The sequence below is a fragment of the Macaca mulatta genome, chromosome X (assembly GCF_049350105.2).
Source record: "Macaca mulatta isolate MMU2019108-1 chromosome X, T2T-MMU8v2.0, whole genome shotgun sequence".
NCBI classification, from domain to species: domain Eukaryota; kingdom Metazoa; phylum Chordata; class Mammalia; order Primates; family Cercopithecidae; genus Macaca; species Macaca mulatta.
The window spans coordinates 127,234,311-127,242,741 of NC_133426.1; the positions used below are offsets into that span (position 1 = coordinate 127,234,311).

The 8,431-nt window shown below is 38.6% G+C and overlaps 1 pseudogene; it reads left to right on the forward strand.

Annotated features, from left to right (window-relative positions):
- The first annotated feature begins 7,467 nt into the window (after positions 1–7,467).
- Positions 7,468–8,207, forward strand: LOC696901 (large ribosomal subunit protein eL14 pseudogene; annotated as a pseudogene).
- The last annotated feature ends 224 nt before the right edge of the window (positions 8,208–8,431 follow it).

Consider the following 8,431-nt stretch of genomic DNA (forward strand, 5'->3'; position numbering starts at 1 on the left):
AATTTACATCCATCATCAAACATTTCCTTAGACAAAAGCTGGTGATCTTTTGATTTCAGGCACTATTCTCGTTAATAATTGTCATTAACTGAATAGAGCTGGATCTACTCTCTTTTCTCTGTATTTCTCTTACCAGAACATGAGTATTCTGCTTTCTTAGGTATATAACTAAAAGATGGATAAATCAAAGAGGTAGAAGAATTATCTTTGATTGAAGGAGGTGGAGGTGCTATAAATATATGTCTAGACACCCGCTTTTTAACTTCCATCTCTGCATCATTAAAAAATGCATTAATGAAGGCCCTGTTCACATATCTATTATCAATTCTAATTATTTGTGTGTTTGAATCAAGCTCTCCTGCTTTCATTAGTGTCATTAACGCCTGTCAGCAAATTATAATGTGGGAGAATCTCACAAATTTATATGCATTCCCAGAGTGGAGACCCAACAACAGTCAGTATTCTTGCATGACAGCAGCTGTAACAAATGGCCATCCTTCCCAGGAGAAGTGTAAACAGGTCACTAATTAATGCATTTACCATTAGACTCTGTTTAGTTTTCAGTCATAGCATGTCATTCATTATGTTGGGACACCAAGTACAATGTCGTTATGGAAATGAGGTATTTGTACATTCTCCTTAGATCCACGTGACAGATTGAGTTATCTACCTGTTTTTCTCTCAGCACTTTCCCAGATATCAGAGAGTATATGAATGACCTTGGAGAAGGTCCTACTTTATTACCAGGCTTCTAGTGTAAATGGCATAATGGGTTGGCAGTTTATTTAAATACATGCAATGAAAATCAGCTCTTGGTGAGGGATAAAGTTGGGGAAAAAATAAGAGGATTAAGAGGAAAAAGGGAAAATAAATTCTAAATGTTAGGAGTTGTGCTATAATGTCAGGAAATTGAAATCAAAATTAGAAGTGGAGTGGTACAATGAGAAGTTCATTGCTTCCAAAAGACTGAAAAGTGGACTTTGATGGTCAAGCTCCTTCCCCTATATCCACAAAATGGTCAACAGCTCCCCAAGAAAGATATAGTTGAGACAAACTTTTTTTTCTTCCAGCTGGCAATTCTAAATTCCCTAAATCCTTAGATTAAAGCTTCAAATAAAGAATGGGGCATCAAAGAAGACTAGTCATGCCTTATTTGTTAACTGTATATATTATGTTATATGTTGATTACAAATAGCAGTTCTTATCATAGCTCATCCATTCATTTACTTAATAAACACTTAATGAGTAACACTCTGGGCCAGGTTATATGTTTTGGATACAGAGATGAAAATGATACAGACTTACCCTTCAAGAAACTTAGGAGACAGACAAACTGACAATACAGTGTGGTTATTATAAGTGAGATAAGTACTATGATAATTGTATGCCCGGGATGCTGTGGAAGTATAAAGGATGAATTCTTCATGGTAAGCATAGGGAGGGTTTCACAGAAGAGGTAACATTTAAACTGAGTCTTAAAGGAAAAGTAGGAATTTTTAGAAGAGGAAGGGAGGGGACAGGTATGTTAGGTTGAGGAAATAGGATGTGCAAAGGTAAAAGCACATTAAACAATGTACTATATTTACAGAATGGTAACAAATTAAAGGTGGCTGGAACATTGTTTGCATAGGGGATAGACTATGAGAAGGAGCAATGAGAGATGGTTGTATGAGAAGTAGGTGAGGACCAAACAGAGTAGAGTTTTATATGCCATGCTGAGAGGGTTTGTACTATATATTATGAAGGAAGTAAAGGCTTAATAGAAGCATGATGTAGCCAAGTTGCTTTTTCTTTTCTTTTTTTTTAAAGAAATTAATCTTGTGACACTGTGGAAGATGAACTGGAATGGGGAGATTGGAGACTGGGAGAGTGAACAGGAGCTTGATAAAGCAGTCTAATCAAGTGATAATTTTTCAAAGTCAGATCAGGATTAATAACTCTCAGGATCATAGGCCTTTTAGTAGACCTTCCTTCCTGGAAGAGCTACCTTTCCTAGGGTCATGAAAGAAACTTCTTTTTCTTTTTTTTAACTTTTAAGTTTAGGGTACACATGTAGGTTTGTTACATAGGTAAACTTGTGTCATGGGGGTTTGTTGTTATTATGAAGGAAGTAAAGACTTAATAGAAGCATGACATAGCCAGTTTGCTTTTTCTTTTCTTAAATGTTATTTCATCACTCAGGTATTAAGCCTATTACCCATTAGTTATTTTTCCTGACCCTCTCCCTCTTCGCACCATCCACCCTCTGATAGGCCCCAGTGTGTGTTGTTCTCCTCTTTGTGTCCATGTATTCTCATAATTTGGCTCCCACTTATAAGTTTACTGCACTTATCAACCCATCACCTAGGTATTAAGCTCCACATGCATTAGCTATTTATCATGATGCTCTCCCTCTCCTCACCTCCATAACAGGCCCTGGTGTGTGTTGTTCCCCTCCTTGTGTCCATGTGTTCTCATTGTTCAGCTCTCACTTGTGAGTGAGAACATGCAGGGTTTTCTGTTCCTGTTTAGGTTGCTAAAGATAATGGCCTCCAGCTCCATCTATGTCCCTGTAAAGGACATGATCTTGTTCTGTATTATTATTGTTGGTTATTATTATTATACTTTAAGTTCTGGGATACATGTACAGAACATGCAAGTTTGTTACATAGGTATACACGTGCCATGGTGATTTGCTGCACCCATCAACCCGTCATCTACACTGGGTATTTCTCCTAATGCTATCCCTCCCCTAGCCCCCACTCCCCGACAGGCCCTAGTGGTTGATGTTCCCATTCCTTAGTCCATGTGTTCTCATTGTTCAGCTCTCACTTATGAGTGAGAACATGCAGTGTTTGGTTTTCTGTTCCTGTGTTAGTTTGCTGAGAATGATGGTTTCCAGCTTCATCCATGTCCCTGCAAAGGACATGAACTCAACCTTTTTTATGGCTGCATAGTATTCCATGGTGTATATGTGCCACATTTTCATTATCCAGTCTATCACTGATGGGCATTTGGGTTGGTTCCAAGACTTTGCTATTGTGAATAGTGCTGCAATAAACATATGTGTGCATGTGTCTTTATAGTAGAATGATTTATAATCCTTTTGGTATATACCCAGTAATGGGTTTGCTGGGTCAAATGGTATTTCAGGTTCTAAATCCTTGAGGAATTGCCACACTGTCTTCCACAAGGGTTGAACTAATTTACATTCCCACCAACAGTGTAAAAGCATTTCTATATCTCTAGATCTTCTCCAGCATCTGTTGTTTCCTGAATTTTTAATGATCGCCATTCTAACTGTCATGAGATGGTATCTCATTATGGTTTTGAGTTGCATTTCTCTAATGACCAGTGATGATGAGCTTTTTTTTCATATGCTTGTTGGCCGCATAAACGTCTTCTTTTGAGAAATGTGTGTTCATTTCTTTTGCCCACTTTTTGATGGGGTTGTTTTTTCTTCTACATTTGTTTAAATTCCTTGTAGATTTTGAATGTTAGCCCTTTGTTAGATGGGTAGATTGCAAAAATTTTCTTACGTTCTGTAGGTTGCCTGTTCACTGTGATGATAGTTTCTTTTGCTGTGCAGAAGCTCTTTAGTTTAATTAGATCCCATTTGTCAATTTTGGCTTTTGTTGCCATTGCTTTTGGTGTTTTAGTCATGAAGTCTTTGCCCATGCCTATGTCCTGAATGGTATTGCCTAGGTTTTCTTCTAGGGTTTTTATGGTTTTAGGTCTACATTTAAGTCTTTAATCTGTCTTGAGTTAATTTTTGTATAAGGTGTAAGGAAAGGATCCAGTTTCAGTTTTCTGCATATGGCTAGCTAGTTTTCCCAACACCATTTGTTAAATAGGGAATCCTTTCCCCATTGCTTGTTTTTTGTCAGGTTTACCAAGATCAGATGATTGTAGATGTGTGGTGTTAATTCTGAGGCCTCTGTTCTGTTCCATTGGTCTATATATCTGTTTTGGTACCAGTACCATGCTTTTTTGGTTACTGTAGCCTTGTAGTAGTATAGTTTGAAGTCAGGTAGCGTGACGCCTCCAGCTTTTTTCCTTTTATGTAGGATTGTCTTGGCTATATGGGCTCTTTTTTGGTTCCAGATGAAGTTTAAAGTAGTTTTTTAAATTCTGTGAAGAAAGTCCATGGTAGCTTGATGAGGAAATGGGTAGTATGGCCATTTTCACGATATTGATTCTTCCTATCCGTGAGCATGCAATGTTTTTCCATTTGTTTGTGTCCTCTCTTATTTCTTTGAGCAGTGGTTTATAGTTCTCCTTGAAGAGATCCTTCACATCCCTTGTAAATTGTATTCCTAGGTATTTTATTCTCTTTGTAGCAATTGTGAACGGGAGTTCACTCATGTTTTGGCTCTCTCTCTGTTTGTCTATTATTGGTATATAGGAATGCTTGTGATTTTTGCACACTGATTTTGTATCCTGAGACTTTGCTGAAGTTGCTTATCACCTTAAGGAGATTTTAGGATAAGACCTTGGGGTTTTCTAAATATACAATCATGTTATCTGCAAACAGAGACAATTTGACTTCCTCTCTTCCTATTTGAATACCCTTTATTGCTTTCTGTTGCCTGATTGCCCTGGCCAGAACTTCAATATTATGTTGAATAAAAGTGGTGAGAGAGGGCATCATTGTCTTGTGCCAGTTTTCAAAGGGAATGCTTCCAGCTTTTGCCCATTCAGTATGATATTGGCTGTGGGTTTGTCATAAATAGCTCTTATTATTTTGAGATACGTTCCATTAATAGCTAGTTTATTTAGAGTTTTTAGTATGAAGGGCTGTTGAATTTTGTTGAAGGCCTTTTCTGCATCTATTGAGATAATCATGTGGTTTTTGTCATTGGTTTTGTTTATGTGATGGATTACATTTATTGATTTGCATGTGTTGAACCAGCCTTACATCCCAGGGATGAAGCCAACTTGATCGTGGTGGATAAGCTTTTTGATGTGCTGCTGGATTTGATTTGCCCGTATTTTATTGAGGATTTTCGTGTCAATGTTCATTAGGAATATTGGCCTGAAAGTTTCTTTTTTTGTTGTGTCTCTGCCAGGTTTTCACATCAGGATTATGCTGGCCTCATAAAATGAGTTAGGGAGGATTCCCTCTTTTTCTATTGATTGGAATAGTTTCAGAAGGAAGGGTACCAGCTCCTCTTTGTACCTGTGGTAGAATTCGGCTGTGAATCCGTCTGGTCCTGGACTTTTTTTGGTTGGTAGGCTACTAATTATTGCCTCAATTTCAGAGCCTGTTATTGGTCTATTCAGGGACTCAAGTTCTTCCTGGTTTACTCTTGGGAGAAAGTATGTGTCCAGGAATTTATCCATTTCTTCTAGATTTTCTAGTTTATTTGCATAGAGGTGTTCATAGTATTCTCTCATGGCAGTTTGTATTTCTGTGGGATCAGTGGCGATATGCCCTTTATCATTTTTTACTGTGTCTATTTGATTCTTCTCTGTTTTCCTCTTTATTAGTCTGGCTAGTGGTCTACCTGTTTTGTTAATCTTTTCAAAAAACCAGCTCCTGGATTCACTGATTGTTTGAAGGGTTTTTCATGTCTGTATCTCATTCAGTTCTGCTCTGATCTTAATTATTTCTTTTGAATTTGTTTGCTCTTGCTTCTCTAGTTTTTTTTAATTGTGATGTTAGGTTGTCAAGTTTAGATCTATCTGGCTTTCTCCTGAGGGCATTTAGTACTATAAATTTCCCTCTACACACTGCTTTAAATGTGTCCTGGAGATCCTTCTACTTTGTGTCTTTGTTCTCATTGGTTTCAAAGAACGTATTTATTTCTGCCTTAATTTCGTTATTTACAAGTAGTCATTCAGGAGCAGGTTGTTCAGTTTCCATGTAGTTGTGCAGTTTTGAGTGAGTTTCTTAATCCTGAGTTCTAATTTGATTGCACTGTGGTCTGAGAGACTGTTTTTTATGATTTCCATTGTTTTGCATTTGCTGAGGAGTGTTTTACCTTCAATTATGTGGTCAATTTTAGAATAAGCGTGATGTGGTGCTAAGAAGAATGTATATTCTGTTGATTTGGAGTGAAGAGTTCTGTAGATGTCTATTAGGTCTGTTTGGTCCAGAGCTGAGTTCAAGTCCTGAATATCCTTCTTAATTTTCTGTCTTGTTGATCTGTCTAATATTGACAGTGGAGTGTTAAAGTCTCCCAATTTTATTGTGTGGGAGTCTAAGTCTCTTTGTAGGTCTCTAAGAGCTTGCTTTATGAATCTGGGTGCTCGTGTATTGGGTGCATATATATTTAGGATAGTTAGCTCTTGTTGCATTGATCCCTTTACCATTATGTAATTCCCTTCTTTGTCTTTTTTGATCTTTGTTGGTTTAAAGTCTGTTTATCAGAGACTAGGATTGCAACTCCTGCTTTTTCTCACTTTCCATTTGCTTGGTGAATATTCTTCCATCCCTTTTCTTTGAGCCTATGTGTGTCTGAAAGTGAGATGGGTCTCCTGAATACAGCACACCAATGGGTCTTGACTCTTTATCCAATTTGCCAGTCTGTGTCTTTTGATTGGGGGATTTAGCCCATTTACATTTAAGGTTAATATTGTTATGTGTGAATTTGATCCTGTCATTATGATGCTAGCTGGTTATTTTGCCCATTAGTTGATGTGGTGTCTTCATATTGTTGAGGGTCTTTAAAATTTGGTGTTTTTGCAGTGGCTGTTAACAGTTTTTCCTTTCCATATTTAGTGCTTCCTTCAGGAGCTCTTGCAAGGTAGGCCTGGTGGTGACAAAATCTCTCAGCATTTGCTTGTCTATAAAGGATTTTATTTCTCCTTCAATTATGAAGCTTAGTTTGGCTGGATATGAAATTCTGGGCTGAAAATTCTTTTCTTTAAGAATTTTGAATATTGGCCCCCACTGTCTTCTGGCTTGTAGGTTTTCTGCAGAGAGATCTGCTGTTAGTTTGATGGGCTTCCCTTTGTGAGTAACCTGACCTTTCTCTCTGGCTGCCCTTAACATTTTTTCCTTCATTTCAACCTTTGTGTTCCTGACGATTATGTGTCTTGGGGTTACTCTTCTCGAGGAGTATCTTTGTGGTGTTCTCTGTATTTCCTGAATTTGGATGTTGGTCGGTCTTGCTGGGTTGGGGAAGTTCTCCTGGATAATATCCTGAAGAGTGTTTTCCAACTTGGTTCCATTCTCCCCATCAGTTTCAAGTACACCAATCAAACGTAGGTTTGTTTTTTTCGCATAGTCCTATATTTCTTGGAGGCTTTGTTCATTCCTTGTCATTCTTTTTCCGCTAATCTTGTCTTCACACTTTATTTCATTAAGTTGGTCTTCAATCTCTGATATCCTTTCTTCCACTTGATCAATTCAGCTATTGACACTTGTGTATGCTTCACAAAGTTCTTGTGCTGTGTTTTTCCACTCCACCAGGTCATTTATGTTCTTCTCTAAACTGGTTATTCTAGTTAGCAATTCCTGTAACCTTTTATCAAGGTTCTTAGCTTCGTTCTCACCTAATGCTGCCAACATGGTGTTCAGGTGCTTCGTGGAGGTTGGCCGGGTGGCCTACATCTCCTTTGGATCTCATGCCAGAAAATTGGTTGCGATTGCAGATGTTATTGATCAGAACAGGGCTTTGGTTGATGGACCTTGCACTCAAGTGAGGAGACAGGCCATGCCTTTCAAGTGCATGCAGCTCACTGATTTCATCCTCAAGTTTTCACATGGTGCCCTCTAGAAGTATGTCCGACAAGCCTGGCAGAAGGCAGACATCAATACAAAATGGGCAGCCACACGATGGGCCAAGAAGATTGAAGCCAGAGAAAGGAAAGCCTAGATGACAGATTTTGATCACTTTAAAGTTATGAAGGCAAAGAAAATGAGGAACAGAATAATCAAGAATGAAGTTAAGAAGCTTCAAAAGGCAGCTCTCCTGAAAGCTTCTCCCAAAAAAGCACCCTGGTACTAAGGGTACTGCTGCTGCTGCTACAGCTGCTGCAGCTGCTGCAGCTGCTGCTAAAGTTCCAGCAAAAGAGATGACTACCGCGAGTAAAAAGGCTCCAGCCCAGAAGATTCTTGCCCAGAAAGCCACAGGCCAGAAGGCTGCGCCTGCTCCAAAAGCTCAGAAGGGTCAGAAAGCTCCAGCCCAGAAAGCACCTGCTCCAAAGGCATCTGGCAAGAAAGCATAAGTGGCAATCAAAAAAAGTAATAAAGATTCTTTTTGACATAAAAAAAAAAAAAAGGGTTCTTAGCTTCCTTGCATTGGGTTAGAACATGCTCCTTTAGCTCGGAGGAGTTTGTTATTACCCACCTTCTGAAGCCTACTTCTGTCAATTTGTCAAACTCATTCTCCATCCAGTTTTGCTCCCTTGCTGGCAAGGAGTTGTGATCCTTTGGAGGAGAAGAGGCATTCTGGTTTTTGGAATTTTCAGCCTTTTGTGCTGTTTTTTCGTCTTCATGGATTTA